Genomic DNA, 21,464 nt, shown 5'->3' with positions numbered 1-21,464 from the left:
ACTGTAATTAATAGGGGTTGTATAACAGTACCTAATTAAACTCTGATCATATAGTGTAAATTTAACTTGATTATCGTTAACCTCCGTGAACTCTGCAGGAGATTAATCCTGGTGATTCACTCGGCACAGAAAGCAACAGCGCCAGTTCTGCAGAGGACCAAAATATCGGCGTACGGGAATGTTCCGCGGTCCAAAACCCTGCGAGGTAGTGCCACGGGCTGACGATAACACCGGTGTCGGTGAGGGGATTGCGCTGCAACTGGAGTTTGCCATTTCCAAATTGATTAAAAGCCACTGGGATGCCAGCAGGCTCCTACGGTGCGGATCTTAAAATCACTGAATAAGGAGTCTGAGAGGATTATGGCTTACATAAGAGTTTTATGTCTGTCCTAAAGCTACAGGCCCTATGCGTTTTGTCGGCCGTGTACAGTGTCCGCCAATGATTCATGGACACCAGGACCTCCTGAATGACTACAAGCCATGTTTTGTTTAGGATGAGATTTCAAATACAGGACCTGGTCCCTCTCTCACAAAAGCTGGTGGGGTTTTCTATGTGGGAACAGAGCAAAGGCAATAATGTTGTTTGTTTATCTTGATTTCTACAGATTAAAATGCCTCTGCCCGGTGTGCTAGAGAATGTTTCCACTTTTCTTTGCTAAAATACCAACTGAGCCTCTGGTAAAATAATCCTTTTTTTTCCCTGTATCTAGTCCAGAAGTACAGGGCACGGGGTTTGTCCTGTCTTTCGCTGAGCACGTCTGTTTGTTTGCCGCTAATAATAGTTTAATCAATGGGGCCGATTCCTGCATATCCTCCGTCTGACGGCAGCCCAGAAGACCCAGATGACAGCAGAAAAAGGTCTTTTGTACGTGTTGCTTTTCTTTTTTCCTTAATTAAAAGCAAAGAGAAAGTTTTACTCCCGTTTGCATGAATGGTCACATCAAACGGTACAGGAAAATCTAGGCCAAGCCGCTTTCAGCGGGCTAAGGAACATTACACCATTACGCCGCGTCCTTTCATAGGAGCGATGCCTGTTAATGAACGCCAGGCACCTTTTGAACTTTCTTTGATACTGTCAGCGTTGCTTTTCGCGAGTCCCCCCGAGCCCACCTTGCCCCTCCCTCACTCCGGCTGTCATTAGGAGATGTGTCCGCGCGGGATGGGAAGGAGAGGGATGCGCGGCTGGTGCATCCTCGCCGCCTGCCGAAACGGTGCCGGTTATATAACGCCCTCGCCGGGTAACGAGGTAAAAAACTCCGTCAACTCTTCTGCGGGAGGTTTCGCAGGGTTTGGGGCTGCTGGCTGGCTAAAGGGTGAGTCGGGACCGTGGTTCTCGGGGTGGCGGAGGGGGGAAAGGGGGGTGCGCGCGCGTGTGTGGCGCTGAAAAGGGGCTCCAAAATCCCAGGCTGAGATGCGGGTGCAGGCGACGGGACCTCAAGCGAGCGCAGCCACTTTGCACGGTTAGCACGTTGCCTGGAAAAGATCATTATAGGATGTCGCTGCTTTGTGAAACAGCTCTGTAACTTGTTGGTACGGTTTTTCTGTGTCTGTAACACAATTAAGAATATGCTGTGCTTAAGCCACAATGGATTTTCCTTAATAGGGGTAATAACACTTTTTGAGAGAAGGCTGTGCTCAGGCAGTGAAATGCTTTATGTCTAACAATCGCAAGATGTTGATGCTGTTCAGAATGTAACTTGCTGGGGCTTTGCTGCTGGTTTTTTGCACTTGGGCAGTCGTGCCTGTTTGCAGCTCAGCTGGTACATTTGCTTTTTGAGTGCAAATGTTCGTGTTGACTGGTGAGTGCGTGCTGGATGACTCTGTCCATGAGTGCCCGATACCCATGTCTGTTTTGATTTAAGACTGGAGCTATAGGTCTGGACGTGCTTGCCGCTGTCACCGAAGAGCTACTTGTACGCGTAGCACTCTCGTGGAGCTATGGTCAAACGTGCCTCCAATCTCGGTTTGCAGCAAGATGGACAACAAAGAGAATGCCTGAGCTTTTGGGGTTATGCTTGCTCTGTAAGTGCTGTATGTGCTTCAAGTATGCAGGTGTTACTGGTGAAACTGGTGGTTCCCTTACAGAAAGAGAAGGGCTGTGGAGAGGGGCTGTAAGTCTGCAGCCCAATTAGCTGTAAGCTCAGAAGATTCAAACGGTGAGAAACAGAGCCCAAATTGAACCTAAATAAGCAAGGGGATCTGAATTATTCACAAACAGAAATGTTTGTTCCTGAACAGTCAGGTGCCTAAATCCGGAGCAGCCTCAGGCTGTGGGACTGGCATTGCAGGGGTGAGCGTTGTCCTAAAATGAACTGTGCAACAGAAAAATCGCTTGGTATTAGACACAAGCTCGTATTCCCCTGGGACTGTGACTCTCTTGTGCTCGTTTTTTTTTTTGTTTTTTTTTTTTCCTGTTTTTTTGTTATCATCTAAAAGGTACTTGATGCCATAATTCTTGTCACTTCGGCTTTTACATTTGGTCCTCGCAATGTTCAGCTGGAATAGCAGACTGCTGGGACCCACATCCTATTTCATCTTTGTTCTTCTTCTTCTCTCACTCTGCTTGGGTCTGGTGGTCCCATAGATCCGGCTGGTCCCCGGCGGGCTGCGTGGCCCTCGTGTGAGGAGATGTGTGTAAGCAGAGGGGACTTAACCCGAAGGCAGCATCCCACTCCAGATCCGCGTGAGCTGCATGCGGACTGGTTGCCAAACTCTTTTTACGCTGAACTCTGGGGTCGTGGGCAGGCAGATGTGTGGTGGCCGCTTCCTCTGCGTCTCGCCATCGCCAGCGTGCTTCTGGTGTGTTGCAGAAGTTTTGCAGGGAGCAGCTCCCCGACGTTCTGTACCCCCCACCCCAGCACCCCAGGAGGACTGTGGCAGGGATGGCTGGGGCTGATGGCCGTGGCGTCCAGGATTCGGACCTCGGGAAGGGAAATGAGCTAATGAAATCCCACCTTGGTGGCAAGCGTGGCATATAACCGTCTTTGCACCAGGGAAGGTGGCTTCTCTGTGCTGCAGAAACACTTCGTTGCTTCGAGCAAGATCATCAGTTGCGTGCTATAAGTGGGTGCAATTAATAAAAAACATTATCTGTGAAGATTGCAGGCAGGTTGAGGCAGGAGCTGTTTCTTACTACAAGCCACGTGGTGCAGTAAGGACCGCTGCGCGACTGGCCTACAGGCATGACCCTGTCTGGGGTCTGCCCTCGCTTCAGGTTATCGCCCTGGGGAGGACAGCGGGTGGGTGGTAATTACAATGCCAGACGGCAAGGTGTAATTCACGCTTTTATTACTCTGAATGTGCTCCTGAGATCACAGCTGTGGGTTTCTGGGGTGCTCCAAGAAGCAGGGGAGAAGGGCAAGGAAGGAGCACACACGTGGAGCAATGGGTCTGTTAAAACCTAATGGCTTGGGGCTCTGTTCTGCATCCTGCTGGGCTCATTCCCTGGGCCAGAAAGGGACGACAGATTTAAAAATATGGTTAGTATTTAGATATAGAGATCTCTCTCTTGCTGACCAGTTCCCAGCTGATGCCAGCCAGAGGCAAACAGAAGATGGTTTGACCTGCAGGCTGGCTGGTGTCAAAGTGCAAGAGGTTTAGTGGAGCAGGTCTGTATCCCAGTAACAGCTGCCCCTGGACAGAACTGGACAGAATGGAAGGAGCAGTTCAGATGACCAGAGCCCTGAGCAGGCCTGCCTGGCGAGACCTTACAGCGTGGCACTGAACTGCAAGTTAGCCGGCGTTGTTGCTTTTTTTTCCCTCAGGCAGGAACTGAGCCTGGTTTGGGTGGGGTTTTGGCTTGGTGTGACTTTTTAATTTTTTTTTTTTAATCCAGACCAGAACCAAACCAAAACGTGGTCTGGTTCTGGTCCAGGATAGTGGTCCAGCTGAAAACTGGTATCTGTCAGACCTGTTCCCCAGCAGGACTCCCAGGACCCAAAGCGTAGTGCCACACTGCGCTCTCCTGTCCATCCTCTCCCTCCCTCTCCTGGGCTGCATCGCCCATCGCTCGTGCCAGACGTAGGAATCGTCAGCCGTGGACAATATTGAGACTCCAAGTGGTGCTGTGCTTTGGCAAGGGGAAAGGAGATACTTGGGGATAGGCTGTCTCTGTTTCATCCACTTTAGTTTTGCCCATGTGAGCTGGTTGGAAGCCAATGAGCCAGTTTGGTCCTGGGCTTAAAACTGAACTGGAACAGCTTCAGTCACGCCAGGGCTGAAAAGCTCAGCTTCATTCTACCAGGCTCCCTACTTCTGGGGTAGGGTGCAACTGAATAGAAGCAGCGCAGGACTTGCCAGGAAACAAAGACTGCTAAGTGCACATAGGAAGTCGTAAAAATCATTATAATAATTGAAAGCGATGGGCAGCCTTGCTGGGAACGTAAACATAGATGCCACCACACCTCAAAGGCTACGCTCCGCTCTCTCCTTGAGGTAATTTCTGTCTTGCTGGGCAGGAGGATGGGCAGAAACCTCCGCTTTCCCTTTGCAGGAGGGAGAGGCGAGTTAGTCCTGCGTGCATCAGCAATGCAACAGTTCCCCCGGACCTGCAAAGACGGCAATGGAGTTAGGCTTTCCGATGCTGCAAGCCCCCAAGCACTGGGTGCATCACTGACCACAGGTGGAAGGCCATAAGTGACCGCAGGTATAGAAATAGCCCATAGCTGCCTAGTTTTTCATACGTGATCACCGTGGTGTTGGTGGCTTTGTAACTTTTGCAGCCCCATAGCTGAGTTTGCAGGGTCCTGCTTGCTGCCTGCAGATGGTGAGCCTTGCCCTATATATAAGCAGATTTCTCTCTGTGCGCATGCACGTGTTTAATTGCCATTATGAAATGGTAATAAAAAATTTAAAATATCATTACAACTTGGTGCGGAGCTGGGATTTGCAATCCAGCTGCAAGTCTCCTGTTGGTGAAGCTGCTCCGTGTTTATCTGAACTCTGCCGTTGGATGGTTGTTCCCCTCTACGAAGGCAGGCTGACATTGCTGACGTTGTTTGTCACCGACTTGCCTGGATATGACTGTGTCAGCACCTTTCCTGAGCCTTTCCTATGGTGGAATTTTAGCCTGGTTAATACTCCTACCAGCCAGATGCCTCAACAAAAGCAGTGCTAGGCATGCTTTGCCCAAGGAGTAACTTGCTTCTTGAAGGAGAATTGTTTTGTTGTAGACAAGGGTCATTAGGACTGCTTCGAATTCCTGACGTAGGTTGGTACGCGTTCTGAGAAAGTCACCACGGAGATAACTTATGCCACGGAACTCCTCTCTCCCCGCTGCAGCTGCAAGAGACAGCAGAGGCACGGCGCCGTGTTACGCCGTGGGGCCGAATGCTGAGCATCTTTGCATCTGTTAGTTGACAGCCATCCTACCAAAGGTGCCTGCGGGTAGTTTCCTTTGTTTCCTTTAAAACACCGGGCAGAGAGATGCCCAACGGAGCGACTTTGGCGTTTGCTTTCATGTGCCCCAAGGAGAAAACCAGCCCAGCAAGTGTGGAGCAGGAAACCAGCACAGCCCTGTGCTGGCGCTGATCTTTGCTGGCAGCTGCTTCAGCCCTCAACCCACCGTCCCCACCGGTCGTCAGTCCTTAGACTGAGCGGTTTGGCCCTTAATTTGTGTTGGGGTGGCTCTAACGGAGGCTGCCTGCCAAGTTCAGCTGCAGTCGGAGCACTTGGAAGATCTCCCGTGTGCGATGACTGCCTCTGCTCAGCCACGGTCCTGAGGTCAGGTGCTTGCTCTTCTGGAAGTGTAAGAGCCTGGATCAGAATTTGGAGTAAGCGGTTGTGTTTCTCTTATCAGCACTCAGATGATAAAGCTGGACACATCTCTTGGTGGTCATGAGAAAGCAACAGGTGTGTGTTTTTATTTTTTTTTTTTTTTTTTTTTTTTTTTTTTTTCAAATACCACTACCTGCTTGCAGTTGTCTCAGCAGCTCTGCTGTGGAGGAGAGTTCCTGGACTTGTGTTTGTATTACGGGTTTCTAGAATCAGTCAAAGCACTACCTAGCATCCAGGTTAGAAGAATGTTAAAATGCACGTGGTGAACATTCAAATAACCCTAAAAATTTGCAGGATTAACCCAGTTCTAAGGTTTATTTATAACCATAAAGACTTAGGTGAAGGCATCAGTGATAAAAGCAGGAGGAGAGGATGGGTACTGACTGTGCAGAGAAGAGGTTTTCAGATAATGGGAGGTATCTGGATGTTTCCTGTTGAAACCTTGACATTTTAATAGTGTGTTCTTCGTGCCACCCTCTTAAATCTCCTTGCCTGTTTGTTGAATTTGAGAGCTGTAGACGTTTGCACACGTCCATTGCTGTGAAGGTAGGCAAAGAAAAGTCTTTGAGAAGTTTTGGGCCAAGCAGTGTAGAAGCATGTCACATAACGGAGACAACGATTTGGAGAATCCAAGCTGAGTGGGCTGGTGAGTGGGTTCGTGTCGCCGTCTGTCTGCCCTGGCGTGATTTTGGCCTTTAAATGGTACATACGTTTTAATATATTTTTTTTTTCCCCCCTTCTGTTAACATCCTTGGAACGGCGCTTTGGGGTGCGGTCCAGGGCAGCTGGGTGGCAAGGCTGGACCTCCACGGGGCTGGGCCATGGGATCCCCACGCAACCGTGCCCCAGCTGCGTGGTCCAGGGACAGGAGCAGCACCCGCCTCTCCCCCCTGCTCCCATCCACATTCCTCATTTTGCTTTTTGGACCGTGCCTGGCACATGGCAAACCCCTCTCGCACGCGTGCCTGCGGTACAGCGACAGGACCTGTCGGAGTAAAGAGCCCAAATGGCACAAGGAGCATCGGGAAGGGTCCCCCGGCTCCATAGGGGACACCCCCAAAACCTGACCCACCTCACCCACCCCCAGGCCTCCCCCGTCACGTTGCAAAGTGCCACCTCCTGGCAGCTGCCGAAGCCACGAGCACCCGTCTCGCCAAGGTAAAGCCATCTGATGCACTTTGCAGTAAAATGACTCTCCGGTGCTTACGAATCTTTCAGGGTATTAAAATGGGCTTAAAACCTACTACATTTCTTCCTTTAGCTTGGAGGTCTCTCAGAGCTGGGTTTGGCTGGCAGCTCAGCCACTGCTTGCAGTTGAAGTTCTTTGGGATGGGATAAATCCCTGCCTTCCCCAGCGCCCCTTCGCCCCGCTGCCTTCGGGACGGGCTGAGCCCCGACAGTTTAGCTCCGAGCTGCAGCCAGTGAAGCTGTCGGCACGTAAACCTCCGTGGCAGGGTCGGAGCCAGGTTCGTCAGAAATGTCCCAGCTTCAGAAAATAAAGGCTTTTATTTTGGGGGGAGGAGGGGAGGGAACAAGAATGATTTCCAACATGCTAATAAAACCCCTAAAGTAAATAATTGTTCTTCAGTTTCACTGCAGCTCTTGGAAAATTTCCCAGGATGTTTTTAAGAAGCTCATTGTAAAATAGTGGGATGTTCTTTCCCGACAGGTGTATGTTAAAATAAAAACATTTCATTTTCTCCACTTGAAATTATCATAGAATTACCTGGGCTTGGGATTACTGTAAAGACCTTTGGGAAATCATTCTCCTGGGCTGCATTACGGGAGATGTGCTACAGCCGTGCAGGTCCATGGTTTTGTATAGCAGGGGAGGGAATGGTTCAGCACGCAGTCTTGCCTGCCTGGCTATGAAGGGCAAATCACAGGTTTGACTGGGGTTATATTTAAACCTTTCCGTCACCAAAAATGAAACTGGTTCTGTTCTTTAAATTAATTTTTTTAAAATAGAAGTGAGGCTTTAGTACAAATGGTATTGTTCGCGGCCATCTGACTCAGCCGATTTTTTTTTTTTCCTAGTTGAAGTATTTTGTTGGAGGAATTAAGAGATATCTAATTACTACACAAATTCTTTTAACATTACAACACAAACGTGCACGTAGGAAGCAGAGGTCCTCCTCTGCCTACCTGGAAGAGCAGTCCGGCTCTTACCCGCTGATGTGGAGCGCATTGGGGAAGGTGCTGAGCCCTGTCAGCTGGGGAAAGGAGTGCAATAAATTGCAATATTTTCATTGACTTCAGTAGCTTTTTGATTAGATTGCCATTCCCTCCATAGACTCGAGGACCAGAGTACTAAAGGTAATGAAGGAGGAGTAATAAAGGTAAGAACAGATTGTTTAGCCATCCCAGTCCCTCCGACATGCCAGTCCATTGAACCTATTTGCTGTTCTGGCCTCATCTTGGCTAGAATTGGATTTTGAGTCTCCACAGGTGGGTGGATTGGGCAGTCCCCTGCTCAAAGTACTTCTTCAGCTGTGCAGAAAATATTGAGCCAGGCTCTATGTTTACTAATAAGCTGATTTTTGTAAGGAGAAGGAGCACCATGTCTGAGCACTTCTGGCAGGGCTGGCTAATGATATTGAACAGCAAGCAACCGTCACTTTTGCTAAATCTGTCATATTGCAAGGAAGCTGCTTACAGCATGCAGTTGAGGTGGGCAGAATGTCTAATCCACCTTAGGGCTCTACCCAAAGTCAAATTTGGAGTCTGCTTTTCTCAAGAACACAGTTATCCCTTGGAATCTATTGTCTCAGAGGCACAAAAAAAGCTAAGGAGCAGAACAGGCACCAGCTTTGCTAAATAAACTCCATCTGCATGTCTGCTCAAGGGCTTGTAGACCCTCATCCCGAAGCGCTGATAAAATAGGACTTCTGAGGAACAGAAGCGACATGGAATTTGTCAGAAAACATATCCTTGTCCCTTCATGCTTCCGTGGCAGGAAAACAGTGGATCTCTCCCAGGTTTGTCCCTCTCTTTTTACAGGTGAGACTTCACCCATGCATCACAAGGCACAACGTCTTTCAGAAATGATCCCCCATTTTGGCCCTCATTTGGCCAAAATGCGTAGCAGATCCTTGAATTTGAGTAGATAAATAATCCCGTTAATGGAGGAGCTGCTGCTTAATATTAAATGAAGTCTGTTGCTGAATCAGCTCCTTGATCTTTGGCAACCTTTGTGCTACAGAAGTGTTTCTAGATTTAAACATTAGATCATAGATACGGTTTCTTCAGATGACGCTGTGGCATACGGGGCACAGTGCTGAGCTTTATGGGACAATAAAACTCAGTGCTGAACGCTCTGAATAGTTTCCTCTTCACAGGTCTTTATATCTGCCCTTAACAACTGTTCCTCTGTGGCATTTAATAGTGTTTAAGAATATTTTCACCCCCCTTAAATTGTTCAGTCATCTGTGCAGTGCTCCACATGTAGAGGGTGCTTGCTGACAATATTGTCTTTCCTGTGGTTGCATGAGAAGCTCCGCACGAGGTTGGAGTGCTATGTTAAGCTGGGACAGTAGATCGTGCATAGAGTTCAAAGGCTATCAATTACAATATGCATTTTGAAATGATGGGACTGTACAAAATATGTCTGGAAGGAGCTTCGGGGGGGCATTTTGTTGCTCCCCACAAGGAGATCCATCACAACCAAAAGTAGAGATGTGCTGACGTGACTTCTAGAGTTAAAGCTTAAGAAAACGAGACAGGAAAGTGGTTTGAAATGCTGTCATGAAAAGGAGATGAGAGACAGATTAAATGCCTTATTAAGATCACTTAGCGGCAGGGCTGTAGGTTCACTGTGGAGTTCCTGGCTGTCAGCCCACCGATGCCAACAGCATTCACATGTTTCTGAGATGTAGAGCTGATGTCCCCTCCGTTTCCTGCAGACACCAGGGTGCACGTGAGAATCCTTGGTGGCCATCACAGATGATGGCTTGTGAGACCAAGGATACCAATTCACGAGTAGCTGATTTAAGACCAAAGAAGGCAGTTCTGTCTTCTCCCGCTCCCTGCCAGCTCTGCTGCATCAGCACAGCAGCGGCAAAGTAGTTGAAAGCTGATCTTTTTAAAACTTTTCTTCCAGCGCTAGCTTTCAACCATGCAAGTGTGATTTTTTATTTTTTTTTTTCCGTGCAAGGGAGGCTGGGAGTGGTAGAAGTCCTTCAAGGGCAAGATGTGCTTGAGCTGGTCGTGAAACTGCACCCTGAGGGCTGCTGAGTCAGGCTGCTCATAAAAGTCAAGGGCATTTTAATGTACAAGATGTTTATGTCCTTTTTTTGAAGTGTTACAATGAGGATAAAGTGATAGCATCAGGGAAACAGGGTCACAGAGCAGAGCCACGGGGAAGCGCCTGCCCAGCTCCTCCGGTGTTTACCTCGGGATGTGTTTTGGTTACCGACTGCTACGCATAGCAAAGCTGAAGGTGCATTATCACTCTTCTGAATTCCAAACAGTTTGTTGTGTCTTACTGGAGAGCACATCATTGGTAGCTTTAACCAGCTGTCATATAGAGGCTGTTGAAAAACACAGCTCTGTTCCCATAACAGCACTTTTATTTTTATATTCAGGAGGAAATATTTGTCGAAATTACCTTTTGGCTCCCAAAAGGTGAGGACATTTCTAATTGGAATGGTACCTGTGCATACGTGTAACTTTTTTTAAGGTAGAAAAGTGTTTACCGGTAGGCTTATACGTTTGGTTTGTGTGTTCACTGCAGTCTTCAGCAATTGGGTTTGGGTTTTTTTTGGATGACTTTAACAATTATTGGGAGGTGATGGACAGTCTAGGGTTTTGAATACTCTTTAGAAGACTCTTTTAGTATGAGGCCTGTGAGGATGAGAATGCTGCATTGCCACTGGAGAGATCCAATGAGGCATTTATGCCTAAAAAGCACTCCCTAAATTAGCCTACCTACCAGAAGGGAGATCCACCTACTGAGGGGTTGAAACCCTTGCTGAGGAACCCACGGGCAGTGCTGGAGAGCACCCCAAAAAGTCGTTCCTCAAAGCGTTTTAGGTCATGCGCATTGAGATTGGTACTTGCTTACCCTGATGGTTAAACTTTCGTTGTCCAATTGACTTAAAGGCTACAGCTTGTGTTTAAAGCTAAGCATCAGAGATGGAGTCTGTAAAATCCCTTCATGGTCTACTCTCAGAGAGGATTGGCACCTGTTTGCTGCCCTCGTCCTAAACCCCATGTTCCCAGGTCAATGGCAAGCGATACTGTGAGTTAAAAGTACTTGGTGGGAATAGATAAGAGAATAAATCTTCCAAAGCAATGTAAGACAGAAATATTTTAGGCAAAAAGGTTTTCTTTTCCTTAACGCTGTAGACTTATTTTTTTTTGTTGCGTACAAATTGTGACCAGCTCTAGAAAGTACTTTAAAAAACTGCAGAATTGGGTAGACTGAATTCTTTCCCATAGGTTTGGGGTTTTTTTAAAGCATACAGCAGAATACATCTAGAGGTGTCATTCTGTTTGTGTCTGTGCCAGTGGATCAGCCATCAGTGCAGAATTCACCTTTTTCTCTATGAAGCTGAACAAAACAAAAAGGTTGTTGAGTCGTCGTCTTCTCAAATCCTTGCTATGTAGGTATTAGAGATTTTTTACTAAATACTGCTGTTCTACTGAAGTATTTAAAGGAAGCTTATCCAAAAGTTTTACTTTGCAGGTGAGATTCAATTTTGCAATAATCTGGGATTCCACTGCAACCCAGGAAAAATACCAAAGTACAGACGTCAAAGAACATTAGTAAATTAAATTTCTGGGGTTGGAAAGCTGGCATTACATCCCTAGAAATAGGTCATTTTGCAGGAAGGTGGCATAATTTAAAATCAGTGGCACATAAAAGCAAAGAGGCCCTAGTGACCATCTTGGGCAGCAGTGAGTCGAGGTTTACGTGGGTCCATTTGTTTCAGACATTGAATGTTTCTTGGAAACCGGGCCCTTTCCAGGCATTTCAGTTTGGACATCCTGAGTCGCTTTTCAGAAGTTTAACACTATTTCTTTCAAGTGGGATTTGTGTCCCGGTGCCGTGCAGAGTGTGTTCTGAAAATCCAGCTGGCCACTGATTGCTTGGCCTGCCCTGTCCTGGACCAAGGGTTTATTGGAGGAATTTGGGTTTAAATTACATTTCCACTGTCTAGATCTTTATCGTCCTTGGAAGAGAACTTACTCTGAAGGGGCTACTGATTGCATGTGAGCTACTGCTGGCTCTCGCAAGCGTGGCTGTGTTTACACAAACCAGGATTTGTTCCTGGAAAACAGGAAGGTAGGCACTCTGCTCCCGCCGGCATGCGGGGGGGGACGCTTCCGCAGCCTGCCTTCCTCTTCCTCACTTAACTGGAAGTTCTCATTGACCTCTGCCAGAAGGTATTTCTGCAGCAGTTCTGACTCTCTAACATCCTCCAGCTACCCATACGTGCATGCCAAAGCTGTTAATTTTGTTCGGGGTGGTTTTGTTTCGTTGTTTTGAGGGCGAGGACTGGGGTGGTTTTGATCTTTTTGAGCTGGATGCTGTGGTTAAGGCTTCTTTGTAAAGATGCTAAACCAAGGAAGTTGAGCCGTGTTAGAAATAACATGGGTAACATTTACAATCTTGCCCCCTGCTGAATGAAGACTATTGAAACACAAAAGCTGTGAAAAGCTAGACTGAATTTTCAACTTGCACAGCAGCACTTTGTTGAATAGGGCTGAACCTAAGCATGAGCTCAAGTTTCACTACATTTGCTGAATAAGGGCCTAAATTAGGAACATCAAGTAATTGTTGGTGCAAGAACTGGCTTCAGCTATGTAGGAAATTCAGGGCTCTCTTTTTCAAACACAGAAGGCCGTTGCATTGCAACGCCAAAATGAAAAAATCACTTTGCATTCGCCCATGCTGAAATTTGGTAGGTTGCAATGGATTTGCATTACAAACGGCTCAGTAACAATACACTGGGCGACAGTGCTGTTGAAACAGAAGGTAGCGTCGATGTTTGGCAACAGCTCTTATATGGGAGAAAAAGGCTGTTGAGACATTTCTTTTTTGTGAAATGGCTCCAGACAAAGCATGGGGCACACGGCAGTGTGTAGGAGAAGAAAAAAGTGCGTTAAGGCCTCTCTATCTGTTGCATGAGTCATCAAAACTTATGTAAATATGCCTTCTCATAAGCCATATTTATCTTATTTATATAGAGGAATCAATAGTAATGCTTCTGTCTTTCCTGAGCAGCAGTGATGTAGATGCTGCTTATCAAAATACTATACTCTGTGTCACGTGTGTCCATTATCCCTGTGGATCATAGAAGACAAGAGACCAATTAAAAGCAATTCCCTGTGACCCTTACTTGGAAACATAAACAAAATCCCAGACCCTCTAACCCAGGATGGTAAAGCTATCTAATCAATTTTTGAAAGACGGGTATGAGAGTCCAAGTAACATGTCAGTTTAAAATAATCTTCCTTTTTTTTCCACTTTTACGTATCTCTGCGTGTACTTCAGCAGGGAGTCGACGTGGAGGGTAAGAGGCTTTGTTAGCATAGTTGCAACTTTCTTGAAATTTGTCAGAACTGAATTGCAGCTGGCCAGTGAGAATTGGCAAGAGTCAAAATATGGTGTGACACCAAGAAAAAGGATCTCGGATTGTGTAGGTTCGAAGTCAGAAAAGTGTTGTGACAGCCTGCCAGTGTGATTCACATATTTTGGAAGTGCTTACGTGTCATACCCTGTTCCCAAGTAGAAGGCACTGCTCTTTCGGACATCTTTCAGCCTTGTGCAATCAGTCCACCTGCTTTAAAGATGAAATTAAAAAAATACTAATAATGAGAGGGATAGTAACAGATTGAAATTTCATGGGGTTTTAGGAATGAACCTCTGACTGCTGAAGTCAGAGGCAGCTCTGCCATTAACAAAGGTATTTAGTCACTGCACAGCCTGACAGAATGCCATTGCCTTAATAGGCTAGAATCATTTGAAAGGGCATTCTGTAAATGTCAAACAAGGTTCAACTGGGGTTCCCTGTGCATTTTATTGGGAGTAACTAAGTTTTGGACAAGAGAAAATATATTTTAGAAATCTACCCATACGTGGAGTACTTTGGAAATTCACCTAAAGGTAAATGAGTAACAGACCCAATATTCCTAGATTTCTAGTGCTTGGATTTTGAGAGCTACAGTAGTCTTTACAAGGGCTGGCTTCTCTGAAGAAAAGGGGACTTTTCTTCTGTAAGGTACGTTGAGCTTTGGCGATGGTTTTGGATTTGGGCCATCCTTTCAACCACTGACATACCCCTATGCTACAAACTTTAACCCCCCCCCCCGCCCCCCCCAGGGAAATACCTGAGGTCTTTGATGCTGTACCAAGATCCTCCAGTGCCACAGAGCTACCAGTGGCCACCGTATCGGTGAGCCTGGCATCAGGCCTGTGAGGTTTATCCTGCCTGTCTTCTTTCTGAAGCGTTTGCCTGATGTTTGAACTCCGTGTAAGCTGACTCAGGGGATCCCAGATTTTCAGCTCTGGAGCCCGCAAGAGCAGAAAGGAGGGTCTTGGCTCCAGTGCCCTAACCAGCTTGTCCTTCGTCCAGGACAGCGCAAGATATTTCCTTCCAAGCAAATATTTACTTAGTGCGTGGGGAAGAGTTCATATACAATTTGTTGGCATTATGTCAATCCAGATTTATTCCGTTGTGTGTTTTAGAAGTTTAATTAACTTGAGCTTTGCAATATGTGCTGGAAAGTAAATAGCAGCCGCATCTTTATTTACTTGGCAGAAAAGTAACGCTTCTGCAGAAGATATGAAAGCTTTTCCTAGTGCGTGCAACTCTATTCACCAGTACCCGGCAGGCCATTGCACAGTGCACACTCTTCTTAAATCTCCTGTAAGCCCAAATATCAGGCTTAGGGGAGACTTAAGTGCTGTACAAATCTTGTGGTGAGCCTTCACACAGGGGGTGAGTTTCATCCTACCATCTGAACACTGTGCGAACAAGCAGGCAGACCCGAGGCCAAAGGAGATGATCGACTCCATCAGTTTGGCTGTTGTGCAGAGCCATTTATGGAAAACATATCAGATGCACAGGCTGATGCTGCTTTGTGGATTTTATTGTGTTGGTCACCAAAAATATCCAACATGAGCAGAATACCTACAACTGAACAGTTTTCATTTGGAAGGTCTTCTTGGCTGAGAATTTGGCTGTCCACTGAATTATAAATCTCAGCCGGCAGCATTTTGTAATAGAAATCCTTATATAACCTTTAGCCGAGAATCACAGATGGCAACCATGTGAGAAGGCTACTGTGCTTTTGATGCCATCTGCATCGTAATCACCCCTGTAAAAAAGTGTCATATCCCATCAGTGATGCATCACCCTCTGATGTCTCATCCATAAAGTCTGCTTCTGGGGCCTTGCGGATTATTTACACATCAGGTTTCCGTTGCAGAGTCCAAGGTTCAGGCTGATCAGTGGTGAAAAGTCGCCACCAGCGGTGGGAGCTCTAGTTAAGAGTTAAGAAATCAAGCCTTACTGAAGCTGTTAGACCTGTGAATACTTTCACCCATTTAACTTTTAACCATCTGAACAATCAGTCCTCATTAGCTTACCTGGAATCACCCGCATGCCATGGGCCAGTTATCAGTGTACACATCTTCAGGCCTCGGGCTCGGGTGGAAAAGGAGAAAAGCCCTGCTTTGGGAGAGATCCTTCCGACACCATCACATCCTGGCTCGCAGGCGAGGTCTGTTCTCCCTAGACCGCATCTCCCAGCCTACTGCAGACATTCTCATGCTTCCCCTGGTCCTTTTGGTGTAGCATCTCACGTCTGGGATAACAATGTCGTCATAGTCCCTGTTTTCCAAGAAAAGCTTTCATCGCTTCATAAGCGGCTAAAATATGCATAGCCACTAACTTCGCTATTAACATAGCATTTACAGGAGGCTTAACAACAAGGACCAGATTTCTCATTGGTAATTAGTCCTGTTGGGCTGAACTGAACGCAACAGTCAAATTTCTCTTACTTTTCTCAATATTTCTCCTGTTTGTGCATAACTGACCTTCCCCCTCCTTCATTCCTATTCCTCTTCCTGTTTTCTACTTCAAATCTCATTTAAATGATGTTTAATGTGGGTTAAATGCTATAGAAATGCTACCAATTGCTGCTCTGTTCAAATCTGACAACTCGTATTCTAGGGCATCAGACTGCTAAATGGTCTCCTAACACCCTGATACTATGAATATTTTTCCAGGTTGTCATTATAGAGAGGTAGAGTAGATGTATATTTTTTTTTCCAAGGTTATGCAAAAATAGGCATAATATTTGTTACTTGTCCCTCGCATCCCCATACATGTTTCCTGCTCTGCTACTGTGAATAGGTTATTACTGGCTTGCTTGTTTGTAGTCATCACCCACACTTCGATACAGAAATTGCAGTGGGTGATGTTTTTTTCTCTGGACCTCTTTATAACTCTTCTTTCATCTGCCTCCCGATTTTTCTCTGCCTATTGAAATTTCATGCATTGTGGGGGGCTGGTAGCCCAGATGTTTTCATGACAATGGTGTCTTTATCATCAGGATTTCATAATTAGGCAATTATTTTTTTTACAATACAGTCATTTCAAGATTTTTGTGTAATAAGCAGTTAGATATTATAATCTGCTAGAAATGCATTTTTGTGTAAGTATGGATTAGAATAGATTTTAATTTTACAATTTCAGAGTTCTAAATTAGACATTGTAGTAAAGAAAAATGACTTTTTATGTCTATTAGAACATTTACTTTTGCGTTGTGCTTATGCCAGCTAGAGTGAAATACTTCCATATGTTTTTAATCTTAGGTTAAGTTAAAACTGCTGGTAAAAGAGATGGTGGAAAAATGGTTTGTGATGATGCAAGAAAATGTAGCTAGAATTTTTAAGATACTGCAGTGCTCGGTCCCCTCCTGCTCTGCAATAGGGAAGTCAAAGTGTCAACAGAAATAAAATCTTAGTCAGTTTGAGCCAGCTGGAAGGTGGAATAACTTCAAGACATTTTGTTCTGATTATTTCAACCGCTTTTTGCATGTAGCCGGAATGTTCGACCGAAAGTCATTTCATTTCCACCTCTTCCTATAGTGTGTGTGTGTGTGTGTGTGTGGTTTTCAGCTGAGAGATGGAATGGAAGCAATCACCTGCAAAAATGGGCGTATTCCACTAGAGAATCATTTTCCATCATTTCCCTAAAGAGCTCCCTCTGTAATTTCTCTCACTCTGTCTTACTACTCTTATTTGTTTTCCCTGATGTTCAGTAAAATATTAATTCTTTCAGGCCTTAATTTAGTCTTTCAGTTTATCCTTTGCTTCTTAATGGCTACTATTAAACACTGATTTCCAAGGAAGTTCACAGAGGCAGATACAGTTTCAAACAACACTAGATGAGTATTATTTTCTGCTTCTGTTCTTCCTTTATTTCTAGTAGAAAACTGCCTGAAAACTTTACTCCTAGCCCATCTCCAGTTGTGTTTTGATGGGAAAACTCCAGCTGGCTTTCGGCAATCAAAATGCTTTGAAGATGTAGACAGTCTTTTGCTGAACTGGGGCCCCATTAAGCTCTCTCTGGTCCTGCAGTGCCAGGGCTGTGCTGGGACACCCTGGCACTCATGGAAGTCTTTTTGCCGAGCTTCTGGATAGTTTTGCGCTCATGCCTTCTGCCACAGTCTGCAAGGGCTGCTCAATAACCCTCCACTAGCTCAAGTGAAATGTAGGCTACCAAAACACCCAGCAAGTCGTCTCGCTCCTTTCTGCTTTAGCATCGATTCAATGATCCAGCTCTCCTCCTTTGCTCTGTCAGAAGGGTAGCAGTAGTATAATTGGCTTCTTTTTTTTTCTTTCCCCTGGAAGTCCCAGGAATACGACACGAAAATAGATGATCCACCATGCTGTGAGACAGATACTAACTTTGCAGCTGGTGTTTGTTGCCTGACCCATTTGGGGACAGCAGGTGTTAAGCGAGGGCTGTCTCTGGAGGATGAGTGCCACAGGTTACCGCTTTTCTTGTCTGCAGGCTACCGACACTGTATCCAGGTGCATTTCAACCAGTGATGCTGCTTTTGTCATTAAAAAAAATGAAGAGAAACTATAGATAAGATGCAGGAGAAAATTCCCAGTACCCCAGGAGTTGCCCTGGAGAAAAGGGTTACTGCACATCCTTGAGAATATATCTCTTCCCACCTTATTTAGCAGTTTCCCCAAGATCCTTCATTAACCTGAACAGAGGTGGCAAAGTGTACAGCGTGGGATCAGCTTGGCTGCTTCTCGGATTGAAGGGAAGCCTGAGATGGGGGAGAGATCTGGGGGAGCGAAGAGGGGAAGAGGAAGGCTGATGCCATCCCAGAGCTGGTGGGTCTCGATGGCTGTCGCTGTTGCCCTGTTGAAGGGAAAACCGGCATGGAAAGCTATCACAAGAGAGCAGTTTTTGCTGGTCACAGAGGTCCTCAAGTCTCCCCTGCCTTTAAAGACTGAGCGATGTGGTCTCCGAATACCACATCAGGTCAGGATGAGGGAGTTGAAGTGAAAATAGCTAAAGCAGCACTATGGAGGTAAAACAGGTCTGCTTCGTTAAGTGTTCCCTTGGACAATTTCTTTACCCGTAGCCATGATGCTGATGGTGGCACTGGTGCTGTAGACAAAATTTGAGGTTGCTCTATGCGTCAGCATGATGGACTCCCAAGTCCAAACTCTGCCGCGTGGAGCATGCGTGTTCAGACGGTGGCTTTCGATGACTTGAGGTTAGAAACCGCTTTCTGTATTCCTGCCTAACCCAAAATGATTTCTGTGGCCAGAATGAAGTAAATGATGACCACATCTCATCTAACTCTTCCCAGCCAGACCCACTATTTGCCTCTAAGAAGTTAAGTAAGAGGTGACGTCGCAGTCTAGGCTAGGGGTGGCTTTCATGTTACGTAGTGCTCAAAAAGTAGGTTACTGGGTCGGGAACAGCAAGTTCTGACTGTTTGCCAGCTCGGCCTTTTTTTTTCCCCCACAATGTTTATACTGCTGTGACCTGCCATGCTAAAATGAGTCTAAAATGAGTGCAAGCAGCGCTTTAAAACAGCAAGATGTGTTTGATTGAACTTGTCCTTCTGTGCTTGCATCAGATTATCAGTTTGCAGGATGCTTGCTTTATGGTGACTTCCTTTTTTGAAACGAAAAGTAAACCTAATTGGAAGCCAGTTGCTCAAAAAAAGACTGTCATCCTTTCTAAATGATTAGCTTGAAATCAAAAAACTTTCTAAACTCACTGGAGAGTGCAGAGACGCGGGCTCACTCAGAATTCAGTACTAGGAGAATTTGCTCCCAGATCCAGACTTGTGTTAGAGAAGATCCTTTGGGACATCTGCAAACTTTGAATCTAGCTCAGATCGGTGAATTGTGGAATAAAGGAGTTTTGATTCAGGCTCCAATCCGTTCGAAACGCCCCCCATCTGCTTGCACTGCTTTGTCCGAAACCGGTTCCTCCCCCCGCAGGCGTTCGGTCCTTTTAAGCCTCCGCAAAGCCAGAGCTCACGTCGGAGCTGCCGGGCGTGCGGACGGAGGGCAGCTGCCGACAGGATCGGATCCCCGAAGGAGAGCAAAGCGCCAGGCTGAGGGTGGGAAACCAGATGGGGAACACGAGGAACGCAATCGCAGCCGCCTTCCCAGCGAGAACACGGGGGCGAGAGGATCACGGTTGGACTGGATGATTTTTAAAGGTCTTTTCCAACCTAAATGCTTCTACAATTGCAGGGGCAAAGCCGGCTCACGCTGCCTGTGGGTTGGTACCTGCTCCCGAGCATCGGGCCCCGCGGTCCCTCCTGTGCAGACCTCCCGTCCCGGCGCTGCCGTAGGCTCCGTCGCCCCACGAGGGGAGCGCGAAGGCGGCGGCAGCTTCATCCTCAGGGCTGGCACCAGCCCTTTCTGGGCCCGATCCCTCCGGAGGTCACATCCAACCGCCGCTAAGGCCAGCGGCACGCAGCTGGACTGCCCCAGCCTTGCAGCTGGGCATGTGTTCTATCCAAAGGGAAATTCCTTCAGTGTTGGAGGCGAGCTTTCCTCTTGATCGCTGCCTTTATGCCCGGATTTCTGCAGCCTGATCCTGCAGCCCTCCTCCCTCTGGTTAAGTGCAGAGTGGGGTACACAAGGGGTGGGTGGCCCGGCTTCAAATATTTTAATAATCTCACCAATAACAATATTACTCGAAGCAAAGCCTCAGAAAATGTTTGGTGGCTCGCTGCCAAAGCTGACTTAAGAGGAAACTATGTGGGCCATTCAGCCAAGTGATTCATCGAGTTTTCAGTGCTTCTGAAACTCGTCTAAAAGAAATTAAAGAAAAAAAAGAAAAAAGAAAAAGGCAGGATTTGAGGGAAGATTGTACCTCGCAAAATCTCTCTTAAATCACAGAGAGCTTTCTGCTGCCAGACCAGATGTAGCAGGACAGAGAAAGAACAGCATCGCTTAAAGCTCCTCACCGAGCTAAAATGGCATCTAATCACAACGCATCAGCAGCGCACCCAGAAAATGGTTCGTGCAGCCTGCAAAGGCCACCCTCAGCACTATGGTTTCCACATGCCTCTTCATGTTTCTTGCCCGCGACTTGAAAATATCTGACTTTCTGCAACTGGAGGAAAAATATGTTGCTCAAAGAAGGGTGAGGTGGGTAATGCAGCTAATAAACCCGCAAGTCTCTGTATTTCAAAGTAGGGATCAACTCATTTTCTTACCATTTAATGAAAGGCAAGTGAAACTCCAGCATCTCTTGGCAGACGTGTTATTTATGAGAGACTATCAACCTCTCGGAGCTGCAAAGGTTCCCCACCGGCAACAGCTCAGCAGGGCCCCGGTTATCACCGCTGACTTACAGTTCCCTCTCTGCTGGCAATCAGTTCAGCGACTACCAGAGAATATATGTTAAGCCTCACCCTGAAGACCCCAGTCCTGCGAGGTGCTGAGCGTTTGGTGCGGGCAGCAGCACGACAAGAGGCAGCGAGGAGGTGAACGGCTTGCTCCCTGCGTGCCCCCTTTTTTTCTAGAGGGCTGGAGCAGATTCTTAGCTGATAAAAATAGACGTGGCTCCACTGCCTTCAGAGGAGCTACGCTGCTGTACGATGGATCAGAATCTGACCAGGTGCCTATTTAGAAGCAAAAGCTCTAAAACTTTAAGGAGAGGCGTGCATGTAAAATGCAAAATATCCAGCGTTAGTTCTTGCCGGCCTCATTTCTTGGGGGATTGTGTTGATGCTCACTTGGCCTGGAAGTTGACCTGTGTGAAAAATCCGTGTCTTTCCCTCGGGCACCAAGTCGTGGGGGAGTTTGCAGTCGTTGCGCAGCTCGGTGCTGCCTTCCCCGTCCCCGTTGCAGGGTTAGCGAAGGAAGTGACGGTCTGTTGGTTAGAGAGAGCTGCCACATCACACGTGCTCGCTCCTGCTCCTGCCCTTGCACCGCTTTGTTGTGTGATCTTATGCAAAGCCCGTAGCTGTGCCTGGCCTTGATTTCTCTCTCTGCAAAACGATGACGACAGCGCTATCCGAGTGCTTTTTACCTAGACTTTTTTTTTTGGGTGGAAAGCGACATAAAAAAGAGCAGCAATCTGTGTCTGTTCTTCATCCCTGCTGCACAAATAGCTCTCCAGCCCAGCTTTGTCACTTCAACAGCTGCAGCATGAAAGTAAAAATATCAAAGCCTCATG

General features: G+C 46.7%; 1 protein-coding gene across 4 annotated transcripts in view; it reads left to right on the top strand.

Moving 5' to 3' along the window:
- Positions 1 to 1,052: 1,052 nt before the first annotated feature.
- Positions 1,053 to 21,464, top strand: part of PASD1 (PAS domain containing repressor 1) — a 110,003-nt gene continuing 89,591 nt past the window's right edge. For 3 of the 4 annotated variants that reach the window (XM_049827342.1, XM_049827338.1, XM_049827344.1), the window contains exon 1: positions 1,053 to 1,246. The gene's annotated coding sequence lies outside the window, so the exon portion shown is untranslated. The other variant, XM_049827339.1, reaches the window with a different exon arrangement.

This window comes from Accipiter gentilis, chromosome 24, assembly GCF_929443795.1.
Source record: "Accipiter gentilis chromosome 24, bAccGen1.1, whole genome shotgun sequence".
Taxonomy (NCBI): domain Eukaryota; kingdom Metazoa; phylum Chordata; class Aves; order Accipitriformes; family Accipitridae; genus Astur; species Astur gentilis.
This window is presented reverse-complemented; position numbering and strand designations above follow the sequence as displayed.